Source organism: Saccopteryx leptura, chromosome 1 (assembly GCF_036850995.1).
Source record: "Saccopteryx leptura isolate mSacLep1 chromosome 1, mSacLep1_pri_phased_curated, whole genome shotgun sequence".
Classification (NCBI taxonomy): domain Eukaryota; kingdom Metazoa; phylum Chordata; class Mammalia; order Chiroptera; family Emballonuridae; genus Saccopteryx; species Saccopteryx leptura.
In genome coordinates, this window is record NC_089503.1 from 230,258,291 (window position 1) to 230,275,365 (window position 17,075).

Below are 17,075 nucleotides of genomic sequence, written 5' to 3' on the forward strand. Positions count from 1 at the left end.
ATGTTAACATTTTTTTTATACGAGGGATCCTAGATTCAACAATGGAAAATCAAGCCATATATACGGTAGCTGAGGATGCATTTGAGGAGCATGTACTAAGAGAAAAGTAGATGCAGAACCATGCCTAAAAGAGAATTTACAGCTAGTACTGCATAAGCCAGGACCAGGTTGAGAGGTCCAGGGAAGCTCAACAGTGTAGCCATGCTGTTCTCATGACAACTAATACTCATTTTCCTTTTGAGCCAAATGTCTGAGGTCAGATAAGGTCAGTGCTTGAGAGACTGGACCAGAGATGGTGTGGAAATAAGGATGAGATATATCATATGGGGCCCCACCTTGTACTTCTGGCAGCTTTTCAGTAGAGCCAAATGCTCTCCCTGAGGTTTAAAACTACTCAGTGTTTACTTGTGATCATATCTCAGGTCTCAATGGAATTAGGTTCAATGTAAGGGGAGCTGGGTGTTCAGAAGGACCAAGTTGTCACCTGTTATGGGTTGTGAGACTTTCACCTAGTACACAGGGTTGTCTATTAGATTAATTCATAAACATAGAAACACATTTTGGGTAGACTAGGTGTTCAATTCCTGCTAGGAGACAGAATCCAGAATCACAGTAAGTGCTCTTTATAAGACCACATTGGTTTGCTAAAAGGAGTCTATAATTGTGTAGCAATAGTTTAAAACATTTTATATAAGTGTGAGTCTCACTTGAATTTATGTACACTATAGCTTTTCTTTTTCTAAAAATAAAATGACACTTCCATTGGCCTCAAAGAAATGTTCATTGTTGCAAAAGGAATGCAAGAAGGCAGAAGGATCTAATAGTCATTGTTGCCAGAATTAACTGGATTCAGAAAAAAATAAGCATATCTTTTAAGAACAAAATACTTTGAATCTCATATGCTATGTAAAGAGAACATGCATCCCAATTATCTAAAATTCTTTATCTGATTTTCTAAGTAAAGAAGAGAAAGTAGAAAAGCTATAACATAGCCTTATATTACACTATTAAGGACAAGAATTTATTTTGCTAAAGGTCTGATTCCCAGCATTTTGATAATAAAACAGTGCTGTGATAAGTTTTCTGAATATGCATTAGAATTGATAATTTCATCACGATTACATCACTGGTCATGGAGACAGCTTTTGCTTAAAGGTAGATTGAAATGTATTTGGCAAATCTTAAATCTTAAGCATTTCCTTAAATGAACAAAACGTGGCAATTAATCAGAAAACAGTTGTTTATAAAACTGTTCTGTTTCACATAGATAGAAGTAGAATATTATTTTGTAATTTATTAAAAAGAAATTTGGCATGGATTTGCAGTTAATGATTGGTCTCTCATTTGGGGAAGCTGAATATAGACATAAAAACGAATGTAGACATAAAAACTGTTCTGAGCATTAAAATGTATGTATAGCTATACAACTGTTGTGGTCTTTACTATCCTAAATGTGATTGAAACAGTTTGAGTGGCGGATGTTACCTTTTCCATTTCAGAATTTAAGTGGTATATTCTAGTAAGACTGTTTTCTAAGATTTCTAGAGAATGGTATGAAATGTTCGGAAAAAAAAATCTCATGCAAATATCACTGATATTTGTATATTAAAAATCCCTGTGATTTAGCCATGCTGTGATTTTCAATCTTCAGTATTATGTAGTAAATAATGTTAATGAGGAATTGATAATAATATGGAAAGCTTATGTTATAATTTTAAATAAATAAAACAGGCAAGATTTATTATTGCATATTCACTGTTATCACAGATCTATTAAGCAGAGACACAAAAGAACTTCACACAAATTTAAAGAAAGGAAACAATTAAATGACTGTATTAATAGGATTGGCATTCTTCAATGACCTCTGAATATGCAACCATATCTCTCCATCTATTCCTTCATATGTCTGTCTTTCATGGCAGTATTTTATCTTTCAAAATAAATACTTCTTTTCTCTTGTACATTAAGAGCCTTCAATTAAAGAGACTTTTTCTCATTTGTTTTGATGACAGTATTTACTTTACAATATTATAAGTAAAACATAAATATATTACTATCTTTTATTTATTCTCATGTTAAAACATTTTCAGGCTTAGCCAATTTGGGGCATGACATTTTTTCTCTCTTTTTTTTTTCTTCATTTTTCAATGTTAAAAAAAACAACTGTTTATGTATGTATGCGCTGTGTGTGTCAGTTGAGTGTATTTCATGTAGTTGGAACAAATTCTGAGACTTGTGAAGAATCCTTATTTTTCTTTTTTTTTTTCTTTTTTTTTTTTTTTTTTTTTTTGTATTTTTCCGAAGCCAGAAATGGGGAGGCAGTCAGACAGACTCCCGCATGCACCCTACCGGGATCCACCGGCACACCCACCAGGGGGTGATGCTCTGCCCATCCAGGGTATCGCTCTGTTGAGACCAGAGCTGCTCTAGCGCCTGAGGCAGAGGCCACGGAGCCATCCCCAGTGCCCAGGTCAACTTTGCTCCAATGGAGCCTTGGCTGCGGGAGGGGAAGAGAGACAGAGAGGAAGGGGGGGTGGAGAAGCAAATGGGTGCTTCTCCTGTGTGCCCTGGCCAGGAATCGAACCCGGGACTCCTGCATGCCAGGCCAACACTCTACCACTGAGCCAACCAGCCAGGGCCAAGAATCCCTATTTTTCTACAAGGCAGTTGTACCAGAAGTGACGTTCATTGACCTAGTTGTTCTGTAGATGAAACAAGATTTTCTAAGTAGCTTATAAAATGCATCCCAAAGAAAATAGTCTCGCCAAAGTTTAAAAGCAAAAGATGGATTTGTTGAAAGAACAAAAAGTTATTATATTCTACGAACACTAGGAACTTGAAGGTCTCAGTTCTAAAACTTTTTATTGATAAAAGAAAACACCAGAAATAGTTGTCTACAAGATTGGAGGTAAAGGGCTGATGGGGAAAGATGTGTCTGGATCATAGATATCAGGTTGTTGAGAAGGAACCTTAATCCAAGTTCCAACGTGGGAAATAATAGCAACCCCCCTGAAATCTCCAAACTGAGAGGGCTTGTGCCCCATTTCCTTTTGGAACTTTGGGATGAACAGCTGTATACACCTACCATAGAGTGATACAGGAGCATCAAATTATAAATTGAAATATGTTTTGTTTATGCCTTTGAGTTTCCTTTGGTTCTCTGCCTACTCGTCTCCTCCCCATTCATGATCATGGAATTAGTCTGCAGACCCAAAGAGCATAGTAGTTAATACTGGTCAATGAAAGCCCATCGCAGGTCTCAGGTGGAATTTTCCTTCTCAGTGGGTGCCAGCATGGAATTGCTAAGGAAGAGGTGCTGAGCCCATGCTGCCATTGCACATAAGGTCATCCTTCATGTTTAACCTGAATTGAGGTTATGCCTCAATAGTCCTGGAGACAAGTGATGAGGGGGAGGAATCCATGAAGATGAACTTTAAATCAGAAATGATTGTTAAAATACAGAATTTGTCTGCATTCACTTGGGAAAATCTAGATTACCTCTTTTGTTATTAAGTAGAAATGGGAGCCCAAGATTATTTCATGCTTGAATTTGGCAGATATTTTTCATCACCTACTGTGAATTACTAATTTTTCTAGACACTGCACTGCAGTAGTGGACCAAAGAATGTCATAGAACCAGTCAGTACTCATAGAGCTTTGGTTCTAGGGAGGGAGGATAAACATAGAAAATATACAAATAAAAATAGAACATGTCAAGTGGTGTTAAGTGCATTGAGGAATAATAAATCAGGAAAAGAGAGCGATAGTTATGTGGGAGTTATTTTAGACAGGGAAGGCAAGGAAGGTTTTCAGTGAAGCTAGTACTTCAGCAGAGAGCAGAAGAAACTTTTCTGATAAAGAAACAGTAAGTAAGCAAATAGGCCCAAAGTTTCTTATATTTATGATTTGAAAATCATAAAACCTATGTACATTTTTAAAGAAAATTTAAAAACAAGAATAATATTGAATTAAATTTTGTTACATAATAAAAACATAAGATATTAGGAGTTTGGTATGTAAAGAATTTTGCTTAACTATTTATAGGCTAATTGCTAAAAAAAAAAAATTAAACAAAAGCTCATGGCTGATGAAATAGATGTGGACAAGACAACCAGAGAAGATTGGGAAAATATAGATAAGGATTCTATACTTACATCGTTAAAAATATCTTAAGTTCTTACTGCAGTTAAAAAAAACTGGAAGTATCTGGTTATTCAGTCAGCTACTTTGGCATGCCAACAAAAGATTTTGAATGAATAGACATTTATGCTTTAAGATCAAATACAATATTAAATGCATGCATGTTATTCTCTTATTATACTTATATTAACATATTTTTTGAAAAAATACTGGTTAGGTGCATTAAAAGATTGTAACCCAAGCAGGGGAGAATGCTGAATGCTGTGTTTTAATATTTTGTATTATATTTTATATATATATATATATATCCTCAATCAGTATAATAAGAATTCTCTCTTTAGCCATTCTGCTTTGAGTTCAAATGCAAGTGTCCTCATCTAATGATGAATAACATGAATGCAGAAAAGCAATAATGACAAAACAGCCAGCACTATATACTATTTTTTTAATTTAATTTTTTTAAACAAAGTTTTTCAAATACATGAAAAAGAAAGGATCAAAACAACAAGGAAAATAGAATGGATGATATCCTAAAGCTGTGGAAGTGCTAGAGTTAAAACTTTAAATTCCTGAATTCTTTTTTGAAACTGTTTTGCTATTATGTATATGTATGTGGGAGTAAGATAGACTGGTAAGTATGAACAACACATTGTACAGTTCACAGATTTCTATTAGGCTTACATCTAAAGAAAAGAGAAAAACAAAGTTGTAACACAAAAAGAAATGAGATCAGCATTCTCAATGCTAATTATATAGGAATGAAGAATTGTACTGGGTCAGAAACAGACTATCAAGCCTACATTTCTTAGCAAAAAAACGCCTTTATGGGACATGTTCCTGAAGGCTTGATTATCCTGTTTGAAATCACTTTTGGAGCTTAAGTATATTTTATTTTAGAAGTTATTCAAGACTTTATTATCAAGAGCCTGCTCAAAATGCTTTCACTCCCCTTATATTTTTTAAAAGTAATAACTTCTTAGGATAGTAGATTCTTTTTTTAAACCACTCTTTATATTGCTTATTTATCTAATTACCTTGTTTAATTAAAGAAGCATTTTTACATTTATGCAACAGGTCTGTAGTTATTTATGTGCATTATTTTTCTTTTGTAGAGATTTTTGCCATTGTTTCTTGACCTTTACTCATTCAGCTCTATGAACTCATTAATAATCTTGTTTTAAAATCTTATTTTATTAATCTTCCCCATGCCCATGCTTTCTATTTTCTTTTTTTGGCCCTTATAAAGCTTACTTTATGTGTGTGTGTGTGTGTGTGTGTGTATTTATGGAAGAAAACACAAAGTATACTTAGAACAAGCTGGAATACTAAATTAATAAAGAAAAGTTGTCCTTGGAAAATTTACAAATCTAAAATAGATTGCACATGATCAAGCAAGAAACAATCTCACTGAGATTTTTTTGAATTATTTGTTACACAGCATAATCTAGCATTGCATGACTGATGGACATTTTACTATTTAAGTTAGATAATATTCAGCTAACTAAAAAGATGTAATAGCTTAGATACTATATATTACACTAATTTTTTATCAGCTTAAGGATGTAAACTAAACTCACAAAGTGTAATTCTTAGTATTATTAAAACCTGAGACAGAAATATATACTGGCTAAAATCACAGCTTTTGGAGCAAGTTAAATTCTATCAGTCTCATTTTCCTAATGTGTATAATGAATACATGTTCCATAAGGTCATTGCAAGAATTAATGTGTGTTATCAGTGTCTGTTACGTGGGAAATCAATCAGCAATATGAGAAAACAATTTTCTAACTCATTAAAAAAAGTTTTTAGAAATAACCTGTTTCTACAATAGAAACCTGTTCTTGAATGGGAAAAAAAAACATTCATACTATGATATATGTGCAGTTATTTACACATAGGAAAATATATTTCAATTTAAAGGAAAAGATTGCTATTAAGAAAACAGTTGATTTTTAATTCCAGAGTTCCAGCGCATATAATATTATAAATATGGAATTGTTGGATCAAATATGATTTGCTTGGTAAGTAAATGTGTTGTGCTTGAAAACAGATCTAACCTAACATTAAAGGCAACTCAACAGCAGCTGGACCATTTTAAAGAATAATCCACTAGACCTTTTCAAATTTATCTTCTGAAACTCCCTATAATTATGGCTCTTTGTAACATGTCATTTTTCTGTTTTATTAGGAACACAACGGTATAGTTAAATCACATATAATTTTTTCTCTGAAACTGTTTTTAAAGAATGTTACTGTAAATGAATGCAAAACAGAAGCAAAGATCCAACAACTTCCTGAAATAGACTGTTCAAGTGACTCTGTATGTCAGAAACTACACACATTCATTTCAAAATAAAATATTTCAATATTTTCTTTTCTAGATTTTCAGAAAGGTTAATATATCTTTAAATTAATTAAACTTCATTCTATATGCATCAGTCCTTAGAAGAGTAATTTTTTAAGACATATAATACACATTCTGGAAATACAATCCAAGTTTTATAATAACTCTAAAACATCTAACCTTAATAAAGCTTAATAGTAAAATCCAAAATTAAAAAAAAGGTGCATCTTTAAAAGAAATTTATTGGTTTGGCAAGTTTCAGTTGATATGTAATGAGAGAGCACATACATTAATTGTTCTTTTGTTGTAGTCCATTTTCATACATTGGTTACCTTTGAATAAGTAATAAAATATCTGTTGAAATAATGTAAGTAAATAGATAAATAACAAGTATTTAATCTATCTTGCTTTTGCTTATATTGAATAAAATGCATTATATTTTTAAAAACCTAAAAAATATTCTGAACATGGCCATTGTATTAGGTTTCCAGAGTTGCTGGGACAAGTGGCCATAAATCCAGTGTCATCAAGTAATACTCATTTATAATTTTACGGTTTTGGAAGTCAACCTAATATGGGTCTTATGGGCTACAATTAAAGTGTTAGAAGAGCTGCATACTTTCTGGAGGCTCTGGGGAAGAAACATATTCTTGGCTTTTCCAGCTTCTAGCAGCTGCCTGCATTCTTTGGCTCACAACCCCATCTTCTATCTTGAAAGACAGCAACATAGCACGGTCCTATCACTCTGACTCTGCTTCCATTATCATATTACCTTCTCGGATTCTAATTCTGCTACCTCTCTTTCATAGGTACTGTTGTGAGCACATTGGGCCCACCTGGAAAATCCAGGATAATCTTTTCATCTCCAAATCTTTTACTTAATCACATCTGGAAAGTTCCTTTTGCCACCTATAACTCCTTTACAGTTTCTAAGGATTAGGAGGTGAAAATCTTAAGGAGGCATCATTCAGCCTACTATAAATAACTACGCTTGATTTTTCTGAAATACCTAGATATATAAAGAAATAGGGCCTTTATAAATAATATGATTGTATTTTAAAACTCAAAAAGTCAAAATAAATGTGGCTAATATTTTAAAACTATTAGTATAGACTTATCAAACACTCTCAATAAGAGGATCGGTTTTTTTTACTTAATAATCATAGAACTAGTCACATTTTCAAGGTTTTTTTTTTAAGAAACTCCTCATTTTATTTTATTTTTAAATTTTTTGTGCGTGTGTGTGACAGAGACAGTGAGAGTCAGAGAGAGGGACAGACAGACAGAAAGGGAAAGAGATGAGAAGCATCAATTCTTCCTTGCAGCTCCTTAGTTGTTCATTGATTGCTTTCTCATATGTGCCTTGACCAGGGAGCTATAGCAGACCGAGTGACCCCTTGCTCAAGTCAGGGACCTTGGGCTCAAGCTGGTGAGCCTTGCTCAAAGTAGATGAGCCCGCACTCAAGCTGGTGACCTCAGGATCTCAAACCTGGGTCCTCTGCGTCCCAGTCCGACACTCTATCCACTGTGCCACTACCTGGTCAGGCAAGAAACTCCTTATTTTATTAATGAAAGTAATCTCTCCCTATTCCCCTCAGTGTCAGAGTTGTAATGGGCAATTTATCCAAAGTTAGGGAACTCAATTCATTCCAAGGAGTGTAGCATTTTAGCTAACTTTATAAAAGTTCCCTGTCCAAATTGAGATAGTCTCGAATAATATGATTCTTGCTCATTAGAATTTGCATAGACAAGTATAGAGTCAGTCAGGTAGCTTATAATGGCAGGTAAAATAGAAATGAAGATGTTTGCCAGAAAAAAATGCAGAATATTAAATTTGCATTTTAAGTAAATAATATAGTATTGTATTCTTAGTATTGTATTTGCTAATATTTGCATAGACCATGCTTATACTAAAAATTTATATTGCTTATCTGAAATTCAAATTTAAATAGGTAATTTATGATTTTATTTGCTCAATCAGGCAACCCTGCAGAAAGATGATAATGGGTCCTAAATGGCCATGAAATAGCTAAAGTTAAAGAAAATGGGAAATTTTGAAGGAGCAGAAGCTGTAAGGTAGAGTACAGTTTGAGGTCAAGCAAAGATACTTTATTTGTTCTTATTTAACAAAGAAGATGAACTACAATATACATAAAGACTAGAGCACCCACCACTCTTTCAGAAAGAAACAAACACTACAGGAGCACTACACAAATGACACAAAAAGGAAATTTTTAGAAAGAGCTAATAAGCATGTAAAAGTATGTTAAATTGCTTTGATAATTAGAGAAATATCAACAGAATAAGGTGTTGTTGTTGTTTTTAAACCAAGCTTTCTAAGTATAGATAAGAAGGATAAATAGTGTTCAAAGTTTTCAAGAATGGGGGAAATTGGTCCCTGGCCAGATAGTTCAGTTGGTTAGTGTCATCCTGATATACCAAGATCATGGGTTGAGTCCTCGGTCAGGGCACATACAACAATCAACCAATGAATAAATAAAGAAGTAGAACAAATCAATGTTTTTCTCTCTCCCTTCCTCTTTTTCAAAAATCAATCAGTAAATAGAAATAAAAATAATTGTTGGAAAATTGAGACTCCCATACCCTTTTTGTGAAAATCTAAATTGTTAAAATAAGTTTTGGTTGAGTATGTGGTGATATATCTGTAAACATATTAATGAGTTATTTAAATACAGGGTTATAATGTCAAGATTTCTCCTCTCACTCTTCTTGAGGTGGTAATTGAAGGGTTTTCACTCTTGGGCCAACTTCTTTTATTGGACACGTCTCTATCCCCACATGGTCTCAAATCCATCCTTTTCTTTTGCAGTTAACTTTTACTTCTCTAATCTAAGCTCCCATTATCCAGCTCCAAACTACATAGTTTTTCTAGAACCACTTTTGCATCTTAAAGCTGGAATAGTCTTTCTCAATGTGCAATTATAGAATATTCGCCTCTTTCCCCTACTCCATCCCTGTTCTTACTTAGAATCATTCATTGACTTCCTTTTTCTATTAGGATTAAAGAGCAAATTTTTGACACAACCTACTGATTACCACCCCAGCCTTCTAGCACCACCAATATTTGCACCACCAATGTGTAGCGACCCAAACTTCTTCAGTGTTTGGAGTTCACCATGCTGTTTCCTGACAGCGCTTCAGAACTGTCCTCTCTTTGACTGATGTCTGACCTCTATTTGACTGGGAACTATTACTCATTGATTACAGCCTGGTTCTGACTTGGCTTACTCAGGATCCCTTTTTCTGGTCTCTGTGACTAGGTAAAATCCCCAAACACACGAGCATCTGCAGCACTGCGGTGTACTTGTCTTCTTAGCACTAACCACATTGGAACGTTATGTCTTATGTGGTTATTTGATTCATATGTCTCTTAGCCACTAAAGAGCTAACTAAATAAATGCAAGAATCATGTCTGGTTTTCTCTCCATTGTGGAAAGTATCTCAAAAAAGTTTGCTGAATGAGTGAATAAAACATTTATCTGTTTTCTATGCATGATAGAAAATATCTGGGTAAAATATCAGACTGGGTAAAAAATATAAGCAGGCATGAGGGAGTTTCCATTTCAACTTTCTGATAGAGGCTTATGTCTCCTCAAATTATCAGTGATTAGAGAAGGGAGATTCAAAGTATCAGGCTAATATTACCTCCTATTAACCCTAACCTGTGACTGTTTTAATATTTACAGGGTCTTTCTAAGCCACTTTTACTCTGTTTCCCCAAAATATTTAAAGATACCCTTTTTCATGTTAATAAATTGGTGCTCCTTGGTGCCATGTTAAAATTGATTTGGATAAGGCTGTGTAGTTTGTGTTTGTGTTAACTCTGAACTGGAAGGTTTACAAATACAGCATAAATTAGCTCTATCAACCATACATGGATTCTAATTGAATTATGAACTAGTGTGACAGTCTACAACTTGATGAAATAAATAACACATTTTAAAGGGAAAATATTTTTTTTATTTTTTTTTCAAAGATTTTATTTATTCATTATAGAGAGGGGGGAGAGAGAAAGAGAGAGAAGGGGGGAGGAGCAGGAAGCATCAAGTCCCATATGTGCCTTGACCAGGCAAGCCCAGGGTTTTGAACCGGCAACGTCAGTATTTCCAGGTTGTCACTTTATCCACTGCGCCACCACAGGTCAAGCAAAGGGAAAATATTTTTATAAATATAGTTCTTAATCAAATTTCTTGCTTTCCCTTATAACTCTCTCTGAATATAAGAGAGCAGTAACTTCTACGTATATCTCTCATTATATTCCCAAGGTAAGCAGTAAGTAATGCAATTCACTAAGGTTGAGTCAATTCAGGAAATTTTAGTTTGCAGTCTTTATATTTTATTCTCAAAATAAAATAGTTTTGTTTCTAAATAAAATCTAAGAAATATCTAACATTGTACTTTACTAAATATAATAGTTATTAAATTTAAGTAAAAGTTGGGAGTTTTCAGTATTTATGCAGTATGCTGAAGATGATAGGATGCTTTGTACCTGCTGCCAGAATATTTTTCTAGACAGGTTAATCTGTACTGCTAGAATGACACCCTGTGGCTGGACGTGTCAATAGCAGAAAGATTACTTGTCATTCCTTCTTGTTTCAGGAAAAAAATGTCATTATAAAATGGAATTTATGTAGAACTTACAGACAAAATCACTTTATTGTTGGAAATGGACTAATTAGTGTTAGCGAGAATTCAGAAAAGTTTCAGTATTTATATCTGTTTTTGAATATTATAACAAATACAAATAATTCACTGCACAAATAGGTAGGGATGTTTTCTTTAAAAATAGTTTGTCATGTTTCATTGTGTTTATAATTCAAATGCATGTTCACCTCTAATGTCTCACTGGAGCCTCAGCACAGCTTTGAAGCCTCTCTGGGAGTCACATTAGTACTCTGTTTTACAATTATAGACATTGAAAATCAGTCAAAATCAAAAATTTATTTTCAATCAAAAATTAATTTACAATACTAGTAAAATTCTAGTATTAAGCTCTTCACTGAGGTCTTTTAGATTTAAAATATGTATATTAGCCTAACCTCATCGTCTGGTTGGTTGGAGCATTGTCCCAGAGCACAGAGAATGCTGGTTCAATCCTTGGTCAGGGCACATACAGAAACAGATGGGTGTTCCTGTCTCTCTGTCTTCCTCTCCATGGAAATAAATAAATAAATGTGTTTATTACTCTTTCTTCTCAGGAAACTCCTGTAATGAAATCAACTAATAATTACAAATTCAGACTTTGAAGATTTGGTCATCTGAAATATGTTTTCTGTTTAAAGCAGAACAAAAACTTTCTCCTGCCAAAGATAAGATTTTTAATTGGCAGCATTTTCTCCCCTTATCACTACCTACCTTCCCTTTACTTTCATGCATTGTAAATTCTTGTGCCCTTCTGACCGTTTATTGAATTACTCTCTGTGTAACTTATTTGTCAGTGAGTCATCGTGATGTCAAGCAAAATCATGTTTTCTTGAACTCACTTAAACATTTTCTGTTATTTAAATTTTGCCTGTTCATCTTCCAGGTGAACACATTGAGAATGAAGATGATATTGCTTGCTTTTCCTTGTCTGTACAGGGCTCAAAACAACAATCCATGCATAGTAGGTGCTTTGTTAATTTTAACCCAAATTTTTTCGAAAAGAAGGCTGACATAATTGGAGTTTAGCTGTTAACATATGCTCTCATCTTTAATATTTATATATTTAAAATACAAATTGTTTTAATTATGAATACATAACTTTCTTATAGCTTAAATGTACATTTATATTTTAATATTATAGCGAAGCGGGTAAAATTTATGTTTTCAACCTATTATAAATATGTTCATTGTATTTTATCCACATTTTATGCATATTACAGACAGAATATACATGGAATTAAATGCATTTTTATACTATATTAAACAAGAAAGGAGAAAATATTTATGTTTAAAATCATTTTCTTTATTGTCCCATATTTTCTATCACTGCATTTAAAATTTTTTGAGTATAAGGAAATCCATATTTGTTTACATGCCTCATGACTCCTGAGTGCTTACCTTGAGTCAGGGTGCGCCAGCCACTAGAGAGGTACATCTATTTGACTTCCTTTGTCTTGCTGAATTTGAATCTGCTACTGCCTTGGCTGTGGTGTGGAGATGAGGGGGTATGAGAGGAAGAGAGTTAGGAGGGGAAGAGGAAACTGATGGGTGAGGAGTGGTCTGCCTTTGAAACTAACTATACGCCAGCTTTGTCTTAATTATTCTGAGTTCCTTGTGCATTCAAATCCAGAAGCTCACTCTGTCTTCTCTAAGGCAAACATTTTAAATCCAATCACTGTATTATGTTATCCAGATGTTAAATACCTTGAAAATTATTCATGTATTTGCTTTAAAATTAAACATATTTCTTTCAAATCATGCTTTGAATGCAGATGAAGTGCCAGTTTATGAGCTTCTGTAACCAGACTGATTTTATAATAGGTTACATGTTTAAATTTTACAACTGACTTAATTGTTCTTAGTACAGATAAGACTTTTGAAAAATGAAAAGAAGGTAAACTGCCACCACCAACAAAAAATCATTATAATATAAGTAGATAATAGAATATGTAAGTTATATGGTTAACCCAATTAGCTCTGATATTTTCATTGAGCACAATATGAAAGTGAGTGTGAAAAATGTAGTAAGGTGGTCCATACTGAACCTGGAAAAACAAATTCAGCCACTTTCAATGATTTGCAGAATCAGGGTTTCAACCTGCACATCAAGGTCTTTACCATCAGCTAGATTTTCCACAAATAACCTAATATCCAAGGTAGTCGCACAATCAATTTTAATAGGTTTTCCATATACAAAGCCTAGTAACAGAAAGCATGACTTTCTAAAGTCTCAAGTAAAACAAACAAACAAACAAACAAAAGTCTGCCAAGTGATGAGCAAAGCCATGAGGCTGGAAGTATGCTCGTGGCTGATCCTAGAGAGAGTAGCCAGACCAAAGATACTACCATTCGACCGAAGAGGCCATTTTAAACTTGATTATGAAAGCTGCTGACAACCTTCGGAGCTCAATTAGTTTTGGAATTTCACTTTGGAATGGCCAGACTTTAAATTGCCAACTACTCCAGACTCACGCTGATACCGATTACATGAATCCCCACTGTGGCCCGATGGCTGTAGTAGTAAAGCCACACACCTGGTGGTGAAATAAGGTATGAAATATGTTTCCTAACCATGGGGGGAAATAATCTCATCAGCTACATGATTTAATTCACTGTAACTTCATCATATCTAATCTATGATGACATCCAGACTCAGCTGCCAACTACTGATATTAATTATTGAGACTTGATTGAGGTTAACTGCTTTTGCTTTAGGTTTCAGAATTCTCTAATTTCAGCTGTCTCCATGATTCAGTGCTCTAAATACTTATTAGTTATGACGGGATGTGCTAAATATGACTCTAGAAAAACTCAAGGCATTTTGTTTAGATAGGCTCATTCTTTCCAGTGTCTTGACATATGGGATTCTCTTAAACTTATATTTGAAATGTTTTTTCTTATTTGCTAGGCATTAGGGTTCCTTTTTCTGTATATATGAACTATAGTATTATCAGTTGCAGAACGTAACCTAATGGTTTCCATTGCATTTTGCTGGGTTGCCCAGATGAGATAACATTTTTATTATTTAGAAAGACTCTATAACAATAACAGTTTAATATAGCACTCAGATGTCATTATTTAATAACTATCTTAAATATTCATAAATGTAGTACAGATCAGTATACTTAGTTTTCACCATCACCAGATAAAATTTATGTCTAGAAATATAAATATGTATTTAATATTTATAATTAATTCAATTGAATCAGAGAAAAAGCAAAAAGTAAATAAAGGTAAATGTAATGTTAATAAAAATTACCTCATTATATACAAAAAATATATTTTAAAGTGTACTGAGTTCAGCTTCAAGTAAAATTTACATAAATATTATAAACCAGAAGTGTTTTGATTTCAAGATAAACTAGAGCAGTTATTGACTAGAACTTAAAGACTCCAAGTATAGTTTATCCAATTAAAATCAAAGTTTTAACATGAATCATAAATTATTTTCTATGATCCATAAACTTGTCTTCTAAAAGTTTTTCAATAATCTTAAAATAATGATAAAAAAAATATTTGGCTTCAATACAATCAAGCAAGTAAAACAAACCCAGGGGCAATAAAGATAGACTACTCACAATATCATAAACATCAAGTACTTTTAATGTTACATTTCCAAAAGTTGACTAAATAACATAATTTTTTTCCTTTGAAGATAACATGACTTCATTTAAAAGCACTTGGAGAGAACAATTATTTTCCTAAGATGCTGAATTCTTTTAATTGATTTATATTTCTTTTTTCTATTGTTAAGTGGGAATGCTTTGTGACGTATTTGTTACATAGACGGGTTAAAGATGGGCCCTTATATATTGTCTCATGCTGTTTATTTCTTCATAGCAACTGAGATCAATTAGCTCAAAGTTCACTGGTGCCAAACTCAAATTTTTACACATACTATTGGTTCATTATATATTTTTAAAAATCTATTTATTGATTGATTTTGGAGAAGAAGGAACAGAGAGGGAGAAACATTGATTTGTTGCTCCGCTTATTTATGCATTCACTGGGTGATTCTTTTTTTATTGATTTTAATTTATTGTGTTTACATAGATTCAAGTGTCCCACAGAATATATCCCCCTCCCCCATGTTCCCCTCAATATCTCCCTTGTTCCCCTCCCTCCAAAGCCCTCCCACTTCCCTTCAGGATTTGCTTTTCTGCTCTCTATAATGCTGTATTATGCATGTATAATTTCACCAATCTTGGTCCCTTCTCTGATCCCATCATCTCATCCCCTTTCCCTCTGTCCACTTTCCCTCTGGTCCCTTTGATCTCACCTCTGCCACTATTCCATTCCTCAGTTCACATTGTTCATTGGATTCCTCAAATGAGTGAGGTCATATGATATTTTTCTTTCTCTGCCTGGCTTATTTCACTTAACATGATAGTTTCTAGATCCATCCATGTTGTCGCAAAGGGTAAGATTTCCTTCTTTTTCATGGCCCCATTGTATTCCATGGTGTATACATACCACTGCTTTTTAATCCATTCATTGACTGATGGAAACTTGGGCTGTTTCCAGATCTTGGCTATTGTAAACAATGTTGCCATAAACAACATGAGGGTGCATTTCTTCTTCTTTTTTTTTTTTTTTTTTTTTTTTTTTTTACAGAGACAGAGAGAGAGTCAGAGAGAGGTTTTAGATAGGGACAGACAGACAGGAATGGAGAGAGACAAGAAGCATCAATCATCAGTTTTTTGTTGCGACACCTTAGTTGTTCATTGATTGTTCCCTTATATGTGCATTGACCACGGGCCTTCAGCAGACCGAGCAACCCCTTGCTCGAGCCAGTGACCTTGGGTTCAAGCTGGTGAGCTTTTGCTCAAACCAGATGAGCCCATGCTCAAGCTGGCAACCTCGGGGTCTCGAACCTGGGTCTTCCGCATCCTAGTCCGGTGCTCTGTCCACTGCGCCTCTGCCTGGTCAGGTGCATTTCTTCTTTTGAAAAAGAACACAAATAACCTCAGCAATCTTGAAAAAGAAAAATAAAGTGGGTGGTATCATACCTCCTGATATCAAGTTATACTACAAGACCATTGTACTCAAAACAGCTTGGTATTAGCATAAGAACAGGCATATAGATCAATGGAACAGAACAGAGAATCCAGAAATAAATCCACACCTTTATGGACAATTAATATTTGACAAAGGAGGTAATAGCATACAAGGGAGTAAAGTTAGTCTCTTTAACAAATGGTGTTGGGAAAATTGGACAGCTACCTGCAAAAAAATAAAACTAGACCAGCAACTTACAACATTCACAAAAATAAACTCAAAATGGATAAAAGACTTTAATGTATGTCATGAAACCATTAGCATCTTAGAAGAAAATATAGGCAGTAAGCTCTCCAACATCTCTTGCTGCAATATATTTGCTGATTTAGCTTCATGGGCAAGTGAAGTAAAGGACAGGATGAACAAATAGGACTATACAAACTAAAAAGCTTTTGCACAGCTAAAAACAATATGAACAAAATAAAAAACCAAACCACACAATGTGAGAACATATTTGACAATACGTCTGATAAGGGGTTAATAATGAAAATTTATAAAGAATTTGTAAAACTCAACACCAGGAAGATAAACAATCCAATCAAAAAATGGGCAGAAGAAATGAATAGACATTTCTCCAAAGAGGACATACAGATGGCCAATAGGCAGATGAAACAATGTTTAACATCACTAATCATTAGAGAAATGCAAATTAAAACCACAATGAGATACCACCTCATCCCAGTCAGAATGGCGCTCATCAACAAAACAACACAGAATAAGTGCTGGCGAGGATGTGGAGAAAAGGGAACCCTCCTGCACTGCTGGTGGGAATGCAGACTGGTGCAGCCACTGTGGAAAACAGTATGGAGGCCTGACCTGTGTTGGCGCAGTGGATGAAGTGTCGACCTGGAATGCTGAGGTTACCAGT